General features: G+C 39.4%; 1 long non-coding RNA gene across 6 annotated transcripts in view; it reads left to right on the top strand.

Annotated features, from left to right (window-relative positions):
• Positions 1–16,411, top strand: part of LOC120364923 (uncharacterized) — an 85,716-nt gene that overhangs the window by 46,614 nt on the left and 22,691 nt on the right. For all 6 annotated transcript variants that reach the window (XR_012518386.1, XR_012518384.1, XR_012518388.1 and 3 more), the window contains one exon: positions 16,086–16,351. This is a non-coding gene — a long non-coding RNA (uncharacterized LOC120364923). The remainder of the gene's footprint in view (positions 1–16,085; positions 16,352–16,411) is intronic.

Here is a 16,411-nt window from a genome sequence, read left to right as displayed (position 1 = left end):
GTTATAACAGTCTCTAGAAATGATGAAATCCAGAATCTAAACTGTGTGCAGTACCAAAGGATGTTAACTCTGGAGAGAAAAGATTGAGGTTCAAGTATGGCCAATTATCTAGTTTTAGCATCTTTATTTCTCATATGGCAATGTAATAACTATTGCTCTTGGTTCTTGTAAAAATTAAAATAGATGAATGTGGAAAATGTGAATTATAAAGCAAAGATGCTATATAAGTAAGATACATTATTATTCTTTGAATTATACAACAGAAAAAGCCTAGGACATCAATACATATAATAAAGTACATTTTTGGTTGCGGGGCTGATGTCAGTCTGTCATATCTGGCTCATGCTGGTTTGCACTGAGTTGTTACAGCTGATAAATTTTCAGGAATTATGTGAGCTGGTTGACATCATGTTGATAGCTTGACATTGCCTGTGGTGAGAGGGTGGTATTTATACCATGATAATTGTCAAATAACTGCAGAAAGGGTTTATTCCCCTTCCTCACCTCCCTCCAAAGGACCAGTTGACCAGCACATCATTGGGTAACTTATTCTGTATATTTGGATAGTGTTCTAATAATCTGTTACTGTGTAACAAAGCCAGTCCAAAATTTAGCAGCTTAATGCAACAGCTACACTACCATCCATTATATCTCACATTCTGTTCAGTGACTAGTCTCAGCTCAGTGGTTCTTCCACTTCATGGAGGGTCAGCTAGGCTGCAGTCCAGCCAGGCCATCTAGAGGCCTGGCTGGACTGCAGTATCCAAGATGACTTATTCTAAGGACTGGCAGTTGGTGCTAGCTGTTGATTGGGAGCATGCCTGAGACTGTCTATAGGATCATGTAAATTCTCCTCTTCCCGGCCCCTCATATGATTTGAGCTTCTTAAAGTATTGAGACTGGGTTTTCAAGTGGGAGCTACATATCTCTTAAGGCTTAGATAACAGAGTTAGACAGTATTATTTCCATTATAGTCTATTCATCAAAATAAATCGCTGGGAAAGAATTTGCTACCATGTTTAATTCATCACAGATATTATGATATCCAAATTTATATAAACTTGAGTAGTCATTAAATTGTGGATGCTAACATTTTAAGTAATTCTCTCCTCTAACTTCTTACACTGGAGATAAGAGTTACTGCTTTATGCCACATATTTTGCCAAGCTTAAAATTTCCTTTAGTTAAGGGCATGGTGGCTCATGCCAATAATCCAAGAACTTTGGGAGGCCAAGATGGAAGGATTGCTTGAGGCCAAGAGTTTCAGACCAGCCTAGGCAACAAAGCAAGACCCCCATCTCTATGTAAAAAAATTAAAAATTAGCTGGGTTTGGTGCACACCTACAGTCCTGGCTATTCAGGAGGCTGAGGTGGGAGGGAGAATCTTTGAAGCCCAGGAGGTCCGCTGCACTCTAGCCTGGGTGATAGCATTAGACCCTGTCTCAAAAAAAAAAAAAAAAAAAAAAAAAAAGTTTCCTTCAGTCTAGGTGTTCCACCTATATAACTGGCCAAATATATCAAACTACTGAAGACTTTCTGAAAATAGAATTTAAAAAAAATTTACAACATATTCTTTAAAACAAAATGAGGGCTCCAACATGCAAAAATAAAAAGAAAAGGGGGGAAGAAAAAGAAAACAAAATGAGTGTTTTAAGGGGTGTATCAAGTGTTTTAAAAAACCAAAAGGAAGCCAATCATGAGCCTAATCAGAAATCGTTTGAATGACTGGATGATTCAAGTTTGTAAAGCTGCAAAAGGCAATCTCACAGGCATCTTGTTATGGAAACTATCTATTTATCTGTCTATCTATCTATCTATCTATCTATCTATCTATCTATCTATCTATCTAAAGAGCTAGGTTAGATGTAGACTAGAATGCTACAATCCTTAAGTCTTGGGAGATCTTGTGATTAATAAACATTATAGGATATGGGATATGATCAATTAGAATGCTCCCAGCTGCAAGAAATAGAAAACCTAATTAAAAGAGATCTATCATCTCACATAATGATAAGTCTTGAGTTTGATGATTGCAGGGTTGCTTAATTTAATAGCTCATTCATATCAAGGTTTTTGTGTCTGCTTGTTTTTTTCTCTGGACAGTGCCCCTCACAGTGGGTGGCACTATATTGTATTGCCCAGATCCAAACACAAAATCCTCACATATCATGTCTACAGGCAGAGCAGCCAATGGGAGCAGGTCAAGGGAGAAGGAGTGGTAACTCCTCATCTCTCTCTTTTTTTTTGGGAAGAAAAATCTTCCCTCGATAATGCTTCTCAAATTATTCTTGCATCTCTTTGGCCAGAATTGGCTCTGATGCTCATCCTTTAACCATTTGCTAGCAAAGGGGAATGGATTAATCATGGTTTAGCTCAGCCAAACTTCTGGAACTCTACAGATAGTGGTCTAAATCTTTCTTGAACACATCATTATCTGATACCTGAACAAAATTGGAATTGTACCAGCAAGGAAGAAGTGGGATATGGCTACTGGGGCAATCAACAGTGTCTTCCAGGTTTTTCCTTAAAATCTCAATATGGTTCTATGGGATTAATCCAATTAGTAGCACCATTTTTCAGGAGCTGGAAGCACAAAAACATGGTGAAGACCCAAGAAGCAGGTGTAAGGCTTTAGACAAATAGGGTGTGGTTCAGGACAGTCTCAGCAGAGAACTGAACAATGACAGAAAGTAATTTAGATTTATTGAGCACTGAATATGGAGCAACCACTATGTGAGGAATCCCTCCACCTTATCCAACATCATATTTAATACTCAAAAGGAAGATATTATTAGCTCCATTTTAGAAACAAGGCTCAGAGAGAAAACTGTTGGGAGTTAATAGAGCTAGACAGTAAAATTGAAGTCTTTTCAACTCCAAGGATAATCTAGCTCAACCCATGTTGATGAGCAGCTATTTCCTGCTCCACCTAATAGCAAATACCCTTCTTTCCCCATTTAATTCCCCAGCATTTTCACCTTCTCAGCCATCCCCACACCAATGTTGAAAGGGAGGAAGGCATTGAATAGTAAGAGCCAGAAGCCTCCAAACTTTCCGATACATCCCAATCTACCCTCTCAATGTTCTGTCCTGAGAAATAATGAGAAAAGCAAAAAATAGTCATACAAACCATGGTGACAATATATTGCAATCCTTTATTTAATGTCACTGACCTCATCAATTTGACCAATTTAAGGTGGACTGATGATTGGATGCATCAATATCAAGGGTGAATACCTTGGATACTCAGATTAAAACTCAAATTGGTTTTGAGATTCAGAATTATTTTGATATTGGATATTTTCACAGTTAATGGTACTAGAAGAGCTCACTGCATAAATGCTTTGACCTCAGAAATTTGGTGAGATGCAGAAGGAGATTGCCTGTATGTCCTTATTCTTTCTAGCTGTTCTGATGGAGAAAGTGGATGATTGACCTCTGCTATAGAGGACATTGCAGCAAGAAAACAGCCATTAGACTCTTCATATAACTTTCCTTACTGGGAAGCCAAGTTTATCAAAGATTATTATGTTTTCCCCTGAATCTTCAGGAGGCCACTGTATACAGGCTTCTGTCTTTGGGAAATATTTTCAAGAGAAACATATTCTAGGAGGCTTTCTTGTGGGGTGAAGGTAGCCAGGGCTCTATTTTGGCAGGATATTTGCAGCCCTAGATTAGGTCGTTTATGGGCCCACAAACACATTGCCCTTTGTTAAATAGAATGAAACAAACTTGCATCACTCACCATAACATTTCCTAACATATATTGTTTCTTTTTTGATATATAAGATATTTTGAAGGATGATAAACTTCCAGAGGAAATTGTAAACTTCAGGCAATTACTCAGATTCTCTAATCCCCAAACGTTTTATTAAAACATTTTGCAAAGGGCCACAGAATTGTCTATCTAGGTTTTACAGATTTCATCCTATGAAACAATGCCATTTAGACTGTGCTTTAACTTTAGGTTTGCATAAGTGGTATCATATTTATAACTCTCTCTCTCTCTCTCTCTCTCTCTCTCTCTCTCTCTTTCTCTGTGATGCTGCCTTGTTTTCAGTAAAACAGATCAAGAACTTGGTGATAATGGAATAGGAAACAAAGAAACAGCAACAAGTAAACCACCCAATAGGGCCTTTATCCTGGTTGCTCTTGGCTCAAGCACCTCCTTCAGTGGCAAGCATTTCTCTAGGGAAATCATCCAACCAACAGTTTGAAAAAATAGTGCTTCTAGAAGCCTTTGGTTGTGAGAATGAACTGAGGTGAATAGAAGAGTGCTTGCCTGGTCAGAGTCTTTGTTTCAGTACTAAATTGGCAGCAGTGAAAGATGCAAGAAAAACTCACTTGAAGAAAAGAAAAACAATTCAAATGAAAACACACGGCACTGGCTATCGTGGTCCTTACGTTCTGGGGCAGTTTCCCCAGTGCCTCTGTGTGGGATGTGTGTGGCACAGGCTTGTATTGGGGAGGGGAGGGAGCCATCCTGCCACTGGGCATCTGGAGGGAAAAATCCATCCAGCTGTTGCTAATGGATGGTGAATTCATACATAATGCAAGCAGTCAATTCTGCATGCCTGTGCATATTATCAGATATATGTCATAGAGGGAACAAACAATCATTTTCAACCACAAGTCCTAGGGAGGGAAGAATGAAAGGCCCTTTGTCTTTTTGTGTACCTTGAAGGTGTGTCTGAAGCTAGGTCTACAGGTAGGGCCTTGAGGGAACCCCTGGAAAACCCTCTTTGACTTGTCCAGAGGAGAAGTGTTTTGAAGCATATGTTAATAAAATATGTATCTGATTATTAACGCACTTCAACAGGAAACATAAACTCTCTGCTTAGTTTCTCTTAGAATTTCACACACAATGCCATCAGAAAAATGTATCAAGCTTTTTCATCACCTACTCTTTCTCTGTAATCTCCTTCAGACATCATGATTAGGAAGAAATTAATTTCCTGCTTTGGTGATGAAAATTTTAGCTTCCAAAATAGACCAGACTTTCCTTCCTGCTCTCTGTTTTATAATCTCTTTTTCTTTGGACCTTACAAAGAAGAAATCCTGTAATGACAAGAGTATAAATTTAGACCTTCTTTCCAGCTAAACCTGGACTGCCATTTTTTACTGAATTACTATGTTGTAGGGTGATACGTTTGACAGATATCTAAAGAAAATCAGAAAACTTCACAACATACGCATCTATGAAGCTAAGTTATGAATACATATGATGAATCTGTATAGTGAAAAGTTCATTAGCCTCCCTCCCTTACACTTCCCTTTCCAGAATCTTCTGTCTCTGCTTGTCACCTCCATCCACAAGGTATAGCAGAGACAAACATGTAACGTTGTAAGTCAGATCTTAATTTGGGGTGATTAGTTCATGGTTAGCAAATGAAGTAGGATTTATTTTTTCTTGGGACAAAGAAAATATGTCAGTCTTACTATTCAGAGCTATAAAATTCCAAGATGTTGGCAGTAATGTTTTCCATATGTGGCCGAAGCTGGTCTGTAGTAATAGGAAAGGTTAATCCTGACAATTTTGTTGTGCGTGGTTGCAATTTCTTTTTTTCTTTTTTTCTGAGATCAAGTCATATTCCCTTCTTGAGTTCCTTGAATCATCTCAGTGTCCTCATTAATAAGAAATCATCTTCTTTGCTTAAACTAGTTTGAATTAGGTCTCTGTAACTTACTGGGAAAAAAGTTTCAAGTTATACAGCAGCTGTCTTTCAAAAGAAAGTGAAAACTTTGCTCCTGGGGTGGATCTGTGTTCCTTGCTGTGAAGAGAGGGCAACACCTTGGCTTAGTGAAAAGACAGCAGGGTTTAGCACCAATGGTCGTTTTAAATTCCTGTTTTGTCATTTAAACCAGCTCTGTACCCTTGAGTAAATCACTTAGCGTCTCCGATATTATTATCTCCCCTGCAGTATTGTTCTTAGGGTTAGAAATAGCACATGTAGAATAGCAAGCATAATAAGCACCCAATGAACAGTAATTACACTCTAAAACTTCCTACTGCAATGACTTAAAAAAGACCCTCAAAAGTACAAAATATCACAGCTGGGTGCAGTGGCTCATACCTGTAATCTCGGCACTTTGGGAGGTCAAGGGGGGAGGATTGCTTGAGCTAAGGAGTTCAAGACCAGCCTAGGCATCATAGTGAGACCCTTTCTCTAAAAAAAAACTTTTTAGATTAACCAGGCATGGTGAGACATTCCTGTGGTCCTAGCTACTGAGGAGGCTGAGGTAGGAAGATTGCTTGAGCCCAGGAGTTGGAGGCTTAAGTGAGCTATATTGCGCCACTGCACTACAGCCTGAGTAATAGAGCGAGACCCTGTCTGAAATTTTTTTTAAAAAAGGACTAAGTATAGTGGCTCATGCCTGTTATCTCACCGCTTTGGAGGGCTGAGGTGGGAAGATTGCTTGAGCCCCAAAGGTCGAGGCTGCAGTGAGCTATGATTGCACCATTGCACTCCAGCCTAGGCAACAGAGTGAGACTGGGTCTCTAATAAATAAATAAGTATAAAACTGCAAAGCAGAGTCAGAATTTATTTGGCTCATTTTTTCTTCTTTGCTCCCCTCTCTCTTCCCTCCCTTCCTCTTTCTATCTCTTTTCTTTTTCTTTCTTCTATTTTCCTTTTTGAGAACCAGAGATGGCAGAGGAGTTTAAGTATTCACTCATATGATTGCTAGGGCTCAGCTTCAGGTGTCATGAGAATTCATTATGAGCACACGCTTTTGCCAGAAGAATTTTCTCAGTTGTTACAGAGCCTACTGCTCTGGGTCCAGGATTCTCAATGTGGCTCTCTGTCTTAGGTTGGAGGCCTCAGGGATTCAGAGGCAGAGATGTGCACACAGTGGCTGAGTGGGGAGTGCTTGTGGGAGCAGCACCTGTGGGCTAACTAGAGAGCCAGCAGCAGAATGGGGCAGAGGGAGAAGTTGACTTGGGAGGTGGGTACAACTGGGGTCCCAGCCTATCCATCCCACACATGAGGAGCTCTGGAATTGAGATGACTCTTCAGAGTTTTCCCTGCATCCAGGGTAAATCACAGAATGCAGGTGGTTCCCAGTAGAGAGAGTAACCCGGGTCAACCAGCTAAATTTTTGAAAAATATTTTGTAGAGATAGGGGTCTCCCTGTGTTGCCCAGGCTGGCCTCAAACTCCTGGGCTCAAGCAATCCTCCTGCCTCTGCCTCCCAAAGTGTTGGGATTACAGCATAAACCATCATGCCAGGCCAAGAACATAATTTTTAAATATTACTTTTTGCTTCCTTAATCTTGGAGTATCTGTTGACTTCTGTGATTTGGGAAAAATATTCTTCAGTCACAGCCTACCACAGGAAAAAAATTTTGTGGCAGAAAGTAATAATAAGACATTACCAATTATAGCCTCTTTTTAAGTCTACAAACAAGGTACTGAATTCCACGATTTGAGGCCATCACTTCTACTTTAAGATGGTGCACTTTAAATCCCTAGATGGGCTGATCCTAAGAAACGTATCCACTAATCTCTGTAATCCAATAGGGCACAGAGACAAAAGACGTGCATTGTCAGCACAGGCTGGGAAAGGGCCCGATGTACTCAAACTGATGAGGCATGAAATTCAGGGCCTTTAAGGGCCAGATAGAATGGATTAATAAAAAAGAGAGAATAAATAGAGGAGAATTTAAACTTTCACCCTGCCTTTTTATGTCTTTCACTCAAAAGAGGATGACAATATACTTGATTATTTTAATCAAGTTGAAAATCATTCTCTCTGAGGATGACTGAATGATTCATTAGAAGCTTTATTTGAGTCTCAAAGCTGGGGCATTTACCCTTAAATGATTCTGTTGTGAGAACTCCTCATTTAGAATTTTGTTGATGACTCAATTATTGTTTTATTTATTGGGCTCCCACAATATTAAAAGTCATTGAGTAGCCCTATTTATGTTTTCCAGTAATTCTTTTTGCTACCAATGCACCTGTCTAAACGCTAGTCAAGTGATTAAGTTCATAGTGGGAGCAAATATTATCTATTGTTTGGCATGATGTTTTTGAAATAATGTATTGATAGGATAATATACTTTTAAGCTAATAATGTTGATTTATATATCAGAGTAGATATTTATGGGTTTGGAATGAATGTCTAGAATTTTTTTCTTTCTTTCTCCTGGAAACTATTGGCTTTCTAATACAACTCACATGATTGTATCAAGGAATATAAAGTTTTTATATGATCATGCCCTGTGCCTGCCAGCATTGATTGTTTTAAGGGTGAGCATTTGACCAAGACGGGACCATTGTTTTCTCTTTCCAGAATTCTAAAGCTGGAATGAGGAAAATCAAGGCTTTGAGAGAGCTGCATTTTCTCCAAAGTCTCCAGGAAAGAATTCTTCCTTGCCACCTCTTGCCTCTGGTGGCTGGAGGCTTTTCTTGGCTTGGAGCAGTATAATGCCAACTTCTCTTGTCTGACATTGCCCTTTTCCCGGTCTCTCTGTATCTCTCAAATCCTCTCTGGCTTTCTCTTATAAGGACATCAGTCATTGGATTTAGGCTGGACCCTAAATCCAGGATTATCTCGTTTTGGAATCTTTAACTGTATCTGCAAAGACCCCTTTTCCAGATAAGTTCATATTTACAGATCTGTTCCTGGGAAGCACCTTTTAAGGGGACGCTATTCAATATACATTTGATTATCAAACAGGAGAGATTTTGCCCTCAAGAGTTTATCCAGCTTGGAAACATTTTTGACTATCACTATTTGGGTGGATGGTGGTAATGACATGTAGGAGACCAAGGTAGGGCTGCTGCTCAGCATCCTACAATGTCACAGGATAGACCCTCACAACAAAGGATTATTGAGAACCATTGCTTTAGACATATGACTATTGTGGTAATATACAATATGGCTAATGCTGACCGCACACGACTAATACAAATGGTAACTAAATACTGAGACTGATCTTATAGAATTGGCTATCACTTAGGGGAATCATTATGATGTAATTTGATAAATAACCTATTGAAATTAATAGAAGTGTCATGAAGCAAAATAATCACCTAATTATTTCACACTTGTGAAGTCTTACAGTCCCCCAAAAGCTTACATTCTTATTTCTGTAAGCTTAAAAGTCATATTTTTCACATTTTCATCTTTCTGAAATCTGAAATGAATATATATGTATACATTTAATGTGTACATTCGATGTGACGTTGATTCTTATTTTGCCTTAAAAACTGGCCCAGATACGGTGACTCATACCTTTAATCCCAACACTAACTTTTCTTTGTTTCTTGAACTTGAAATTTTTGAAGATTGTGTGCCAGTTAGTTTTTAGAGTGCATGTTAGTTGGGGTTTGTCTGATGTTTCCTAATACTTAGTATAGGTAATGCATTGTGGCAGGAATATCACCAACTGGCATTGTGTTCTTGGTGCATCACCTCAAGAAGCATATGATGTCACTTTGTCCTTATGTTGGCGATATTAGCTTTGGTCAGTTTGGTGGTTTGCCAGGTTTATCTACTATAAAGTTACTATATTTTACTTTGTAAATGATAATTAATTTGCAAGGAGATACTTTGAAACTGTGTAAATATCCTGTTCCTCAGTAAAGTTTTACCACTAGTTTTAGCATCCATTGATGATTTTCTAAGTCTGTGGCCCCTTCTCTATGTAGTAGTTGACATTGTACTATAAGGAAGAGCTGTCTTTTCTCCCTCATTGACTTACTCAGTGCTTTGTTCATGTTATACAGTGGTGGATTCTCTGAGTGTTTGCATTGGTCAAGATGATCCTAATGCAAACTAAAGTTTGAGAACCAGCATTTGAGTCAAGAAAGTGATTTCCAAATAGGTCAATTAGTTTATTCAAGGTTATATAATTAGTGGAGGATTAAACCCCTCTCTTCAAAATTCATATTTGTATGTTCTTCATGCAGAAATCTCCAGATCTGAAGAGTGGGCACCTGCTGGATTATCTAAATGTGAATGAATCACCTGAGAAACTTCTTAAAATGCAGCTTCCAGGTCTCATCTCCAGAGATTCTGATTCAGTACCTCTGGTATAAGGCCTTGCAATCTGTACAGAAAAAAGAAACAACTCATAAAGCGCTTTTTATCTACTTAGTACTTTTTGGAAGGCAAATATAAATTATGATGTTATATCTTTGATTCTGAGATAACATGTATAATAATAAGCACTATCAATTTAATAAGTTATTTTTAAATTTATGTATTTGTTTATTTATTTATTTTAAAACAGTGTCTCACTTTTTTGCCCAGGCTAGAGTGCAGTGGCACAATCATGGCTCACTGTAGCCTCAACCCCCAGATCAAGCTCTACTCCCGCTTCAGCCTCCAGAGTAGCTGCAACTGTAGGCACCCACCAACACACCTGGCTAATTTTTGTATTTTTTGTAGAGACAGGGTTTTGCCAGGTTACCCTGGCAGGTCCTCAACCCCTGGGTTCAAGCACTCCCAAAGTGCTAGGAGTTTTCTAGGCATGAGCCACAATACCCAGCTTTATTCACCTTTTAACTTTTGCAGAAGACAGTCAACACAGTCACTATCAGATGAGTTCATGGACGTAAAAGGAGGGACAGCAAAAGCATTAAAGGTAGCTTTCAGGGAAGCCCTTTGTAAAAGCCCTGGAGTAGAGGTCTCATACTGTAACGTGCATAAAAATTACCTTGGGGCCCTGTTAAATGCAGATTGTCATTCGGCAAGTCTGGAATGAGACCTGAGAGTCTGCATTTCTAACAGTTCCTAGGATCCTGCTGTTCTGAGCACGACACTTTGACACTCTGAAAAGCAATACTTAGTCGACAGCAGGCATTTTCAGACCTACTGCCTATTTTTGTAAAGTTTTATTGGAGCACCAAGTCATGTCAGTTTGTTTACATGTTCCCTGTGGCAAAGTTGAGTAGTTGCAACATAGACTATTTAGCCCACACATCTTAAATGTTTATTAACTGACCCTTTTGCAGAAAAAAGTCTGAAGACGTCTGTTCTAGAGTGATTACAATCACTGAAATCTGGAATAAGAATGTCTTAAGTTTGCATTTGGGCTTTGCCACATTTGTCTTTGTGCCTTGTCAGTCAGCTTCTCTGAATCACAGTTTCCTGTCTATAGGGAGAGGGTAAGAATAGCACATGCTTCATAGAGCTATTGAAGGATTACGCAAAACAATACCAGTAAAGAGCTTAGCACACAAATAAATATAAGTGTGCTTCAGATACCTGGGGAACATGTATAAAGTTTACATCCTGACTGGATGCAGTGGCTCATGCCCATAATCTCAGCACTTCAGGAGGTTGGGGTGGGAGGATTATTTGAGCCCAGGAATTTGAGATCAGCCCGGCCAACTGTCTGTCTCTACAAGATACTGTTTCTACAAAATATAAAAAATTAACTGGGTGTGGTGGCGTGTACCTGTAGTCCCAGCTACTGCAGAGGCTGAGGTGGGGGGATTGCTTGCACCTAGTAGTTTAAGGGTGCAGTGGGCTGTGATCACACCCTTACTTCAGTATAGGTGACAGAGCAAGACACTGTCTCATTAAATAAATAAATAAATAAATAAATAAATAAATAAATAAATGTTACAAAATGCAATAAAAGCTGCCTAGAATGCAATTCAAAAGAAAAGTGGAGTGATCTTGGGTCACTGCAACCTCTGCCTCCTGGGCTCAAGTGATCATCCTACCTCAGCCTCCTGAGTAGTTGGGTCTACATACAGGTAGGAGCCACCATGCCTGGCTAATTTTTGTATTTATTGTAGAGATGGGCTTTTGCCTTGTTGACCAGGCTAGTCTTGACCCTTTTTCTGCAAAAGGGTCAGTTAATAAACACTTGAACTCCTGGCCTCAAGTGATCTGCCCACCTTAGCCTCCCAAAGTGCTGGGATTCTGTGTGTGTGTGAGTCACTGAGCCCAGCTAGAAACATGCTTCCCAGAGAATTTGGATGCAAGTGATCCACAGGGCCACATATTGAGGCAAATATTTAGCAAGTTCTCTTGTTCACTTCACGTTCACAACTCCATCCCATTCTCCTTCCTTCCCTCCACCCTCCTTTCACTATCTGTATCATCCCCAGGAAGGGCTGCTGAGCCTTGATGCTCTGCATTTCTCTGGCTCCAAGTACTCCACTCAACCAGCCTTATGCCTAAGCTTCTTTTCCAGGTTGTCTGCAGGACTCCAGCTTTGGACTTTGTTCCTAAATTAACCATATCTCTGAGTGGACATATTACTTACTTTATGCTCAGAACTGCTTTTGAATGATTAGCTTTTCTCTCCTTTGCAGATCTGTTATTGCCCTCCCTTGGCCCCATTTTAAGTCAGTGTTCTGAGGTCAATGTGGCTATGGCTTAAACTCATGTTTCAGGTGGGGTCTGACCATTATTTAGGGGTAGAAACTAGAATAGACCACTGAGTGTGGGGAAGTGGTTCTTACTGCTATTGTCAGAGGATAGTTGATGGAGAGACTGATATCTGGTACACAGGTGCTCCGAGCAAGTCATTATGGTTTCTGAACATGTGGCTCCTTCCTTTGAAAGTACTGTGCCCTAGAAATGTAAGTTCAAAGTTTTTTGGAAACCAGCGTAATTCATATCCTGCCTCACAATATATAGTCACTAATATAACAGAGGACTTTGCAAAAGATTTCTCAACTGCCTCCTTACTCCCGCATGTATACACACACACAAACACATACACACACACACACCCCAACACACAACAACAACCCTCACTAATTTGAGTGAATATTATTTCTGAAGAAAGAAATCTATAAATGAGCCTGGGTGACATAGCGAGACTCCATCTCTGCAAAAAATACAAAAATTAGCTCTGTTTAGTGATCTGCGCCTCCACTCTCAGCTACTCAGAGGACTGAGGCAGAAGATCACTTCAGCCCAGGAATTCATGGCTGCAGGGAGCTCTGATTGTCTCACTTCACCCCAGCCTAGATGACAAAACAAGATCCTGTCTCAAAAAAGTAAAAAAATTAAGCTACAAAATAAATATTGAAAGCCTGAATGTCACTGGTTTACACCCCAGGATTTCTTAAGAATGTTTTTGATCTGTCAAGAATTCAGTAGTGTCTAGTAATTTTCATTTTGTACCAGTAATTAGCTTAGCAGTTAACAAAACCAGACCCTTGAATCTTTTTGAGTAGCTTCAAATTGCCCCTTGATACCCCTATTACTGGAGGAATAAAAGGTCTCGTTACTTCTGAAGATGTGAAGAGTATGAAGAGTATTAGAATTCATTTCTGATCTAATTAAAAGTCACATTTTATATTTTTTTTACAGTTCAAAAATTCCAGTCTAGAGCTACCTATGACCCTTGATTATGACTATTCTCAGAGTGTGATTTTTTTCCTCCATGTAAGCAAGAAATAACTAGCTTGATGAGAATCTAATATATTTTGCAAATGTGTTTGGTTTTTATATAAAAAGTAAAAAAAAAAAAAAAGAAAAAAGAAAAGAAAAGAAAAAAAGAAGAGTCATATTTATCTAATTTTTCTTTCTTTTTTGGTAGAGACAGGGTCTTGCCATGTTGCTTAGGCTCATCTGGAACTCCCTAACCCAAGTGATCTGCTTGCCTCAGCCTCCCAAAGTGCTGGAATTACAGGTGTGAGCCACTGTGCCCAGCTCAATATTTGGCTTATTTTATTTCTAGTCTTACATATGACATTGCTTTAGTTTAAAAAATTAAAGCCCTGACTATACATACAAACTGTTTTGATTGAAATTCACTTACACCAAAATAGTTACACTTGGTTATGATTTTTATATTTTATTATTCCTTTTTGGCACAAGATGTTATGGCACACATTGTTGAATCTTTTTTTTTTCACTTCTTAACAGTATGTTGAATTTTAAGTTATTTTCTTCCTTCATTGCCTGTCTGGGCTCCCTCTCTCATCTCATTCTATAGTTCAGGCATGTTAATATATAGAAGCAGAGATGCAATCATGAAAAGTTGAAAGAACGGAGAGAGTTATTTCAAGAATGATAAGAGCATGAGGAAGAAATTAGTCTTGTGCTATGGTTTTGATATTTGTCCTCTCTAAACCTAATGTTGAAATTTGATCTTAAGTGTTGGAGGTGGGGCCTCATGGAAGGTGTTTGGGTCGTGGGGATGGGTCCCCCACAAGCAGATTAATGCTCTCCTTCAGGGATGAGTGAGATCTCACTCAGTTTTCAAGAGAGCTGGATGTCTCAAAATAGCCTGGGACCTTCCCCTTTTCTCTCTCACTTCCATTCTTACCATATGATCTCTGCACACACCAGCTCTCCTTCACTTTCCACCAGGAGTGGAAGCAGCCTGAGGTCTTTAAAGGGTACAGGTGTTGACACCATGCTTCTGGGATGATCTGCAGCACTATGAGCCTATAAACCTCTTTTCCTTATAAATTACCCTGCCTCAGGTATTCTTTGATAGCGAAACAAAACAAAGACATTTGTTCATGTTTGGGAAAAAATCATGAAAACCCAAATATGAATAAAATAGAAAAAAATTAACATTCTTTCTAATCTAAGAGAAAAACTCGATATCATAGCAATGATGCCATTTATTGATTACTTTTTGCCAGACTATGTGCTAAACAATTCATTCATTTCTTCATTCATTTAAAAGAAGAATTTATTGGCCAGGCATAGTGGCTCATGCCTGTAATCTCAGAACTTTGGGTTGCCGAGGCAAGAGGATCACTTGAGGCCAGAGTTCAAGACCAGCCTGGGCAAAATAGGAAGGTCCTCATCTCTACAAAAAAAAATAAAAAAGTAAAAATTAAAAATTACCTGGGTGTGGTGGCATGCCCTTGCAGTCCTAGCTACTTGGGAGGCTAAGGTGGGATGATCACTTGAGCCTAGGAGTTTGGGATTACAATGAGCTATGATCATGTCAGTGCATTCAACCCAGATAACAGAGTGAAAGCCTGTCTGTTAAATAATTACTGAGCTCCTGCTTAATGCACTGTTTTTAATCCATGGGGCTGAGGATAAACCATTTTTTATTTTTGTCTTTTTCTGAGACAGTCTTGCTCTTGTCGCCCAGGCTGGAGTGCAGCGGCACGGTCTCGGCTCGCTGCAAACTCCACCTCCGGGTTCCAGTGATTCTCATGCATCGGCCTCTCAAGTAGCTGGGATTATAGGAACCTGCTACTATGCTCGGCTAATTTTTGTATTTTTTAGTAGAGACAGGGTATCACCATGTTGACCAGGTTGGTCTCGAACTCCTGATCTCCAGCAATCCACCCACCTTGGCTTCCCAAATTGCTGGGATTACAGGTATGAGCTACCGCACCTGGCCACAATTTTTTTTTCTGCCACAAGAAAAAGCATTCTAATCTTGGAAGAGAGACACTAAGCAAATAAACAAATATACACTTTAAGCATAATAATAAAAAGAATGGAGAGAGAGGGGATTGAGGGTACCACTTTGTATAAGCTATTCCAGGAAAACTTAACAAGCTGCAGTTGGAACATAGACCTGAAGGAGGTAAAAGAGTGAGCTCTGAGACTTTCTAGGGGACAGAGTGTTTCAGGCAAAAGGAAGAGTAAATGCAAAAGCTATGTGGCAGAATGCATCAGCATTGTTGAGGGAGAGTGTGGCAATCAGTGTGACTACAGTGGAGTGAGCAAGGGGAAAAATGCTAGGAAACAAACCAAGAAGTGAGTGGGAGGTCGATCATATAAAGCCTCGAGGTCATGATAAGTAGTTTGGAATAAACAAGGGAGATGGAAAGCTATTGGCAGGCTTTGAGCAAGGGAGGAACATAATTTAAATTAAGTTTTAAGTTTCATCAGGTTGATAGGTTGAGAGAAAACTGTAGGACCCCCAAAGGTGAAAGCAAGAAAATCAATTAGAAATGTTTGAAATTCATGTAGGTTGAAAGTGGCAGAGATGGGCTGGCTCTTTATCAAATCCATTTTCTCTTTCTCCTGGACATAGCTGGAGAATTTCTCAGACATCTTTATAGTTAGGTATGACTATCTGACTGAGCAACTGGCTGATGCTATATGAGTAAAAGTAATGATGCCACTTCCAGGCCTGGCCCACAAAACTTCTGATATACAACCCTCCATGCTCTTTTCTTTCTGTAGCTTGAGATGCCAATGTTGAAGATACACAACCAAGAGAATGTAAGAGACTGGATCCCTGAATCTCTGCATGGATAACGGCAGCAAGCTTCTTTGGTGTTAAACAACCTAGATTCTGATAAAGCATCTACTATTGCCTTAACTAAAAAGTGATGGATCATATTTTCTTGGACAAAGGTGATAGAGGTGAATATGAAGGGAAGTGGTCAGATTCTACATACACTTTGCAGAGAAACAGGAGTTCCTGAGAATGTGGATATGGTGAAAAGGTAAGAGAAGAGCACTAGACGATCTGAACGTTTTTGCCTTGCGCATTGGAAGAAGGAGTT

This window comes from Saimiri boliviensis, chromosome 7 (genome assembly GCF_048565385.1).
Source record: "Saimiri boliviensis isolate mSaiBol1 chromosome 7, mSaiBol1.pri, whole genome shotgun sequence".
In the NCBI taxonomy this organism is placed as follows: domain Eukaryota; kingdom Metazoa; phylum Chordata; class Mammalia; order Primates; family Cebidae; genus Saimiri; species Saimiri boliviensis.
The sequence above is the reverse complement of the archived record's forward strand: the minus strand, read 5'-3'. Positions and strand labels throughout refer to the sequence as shown.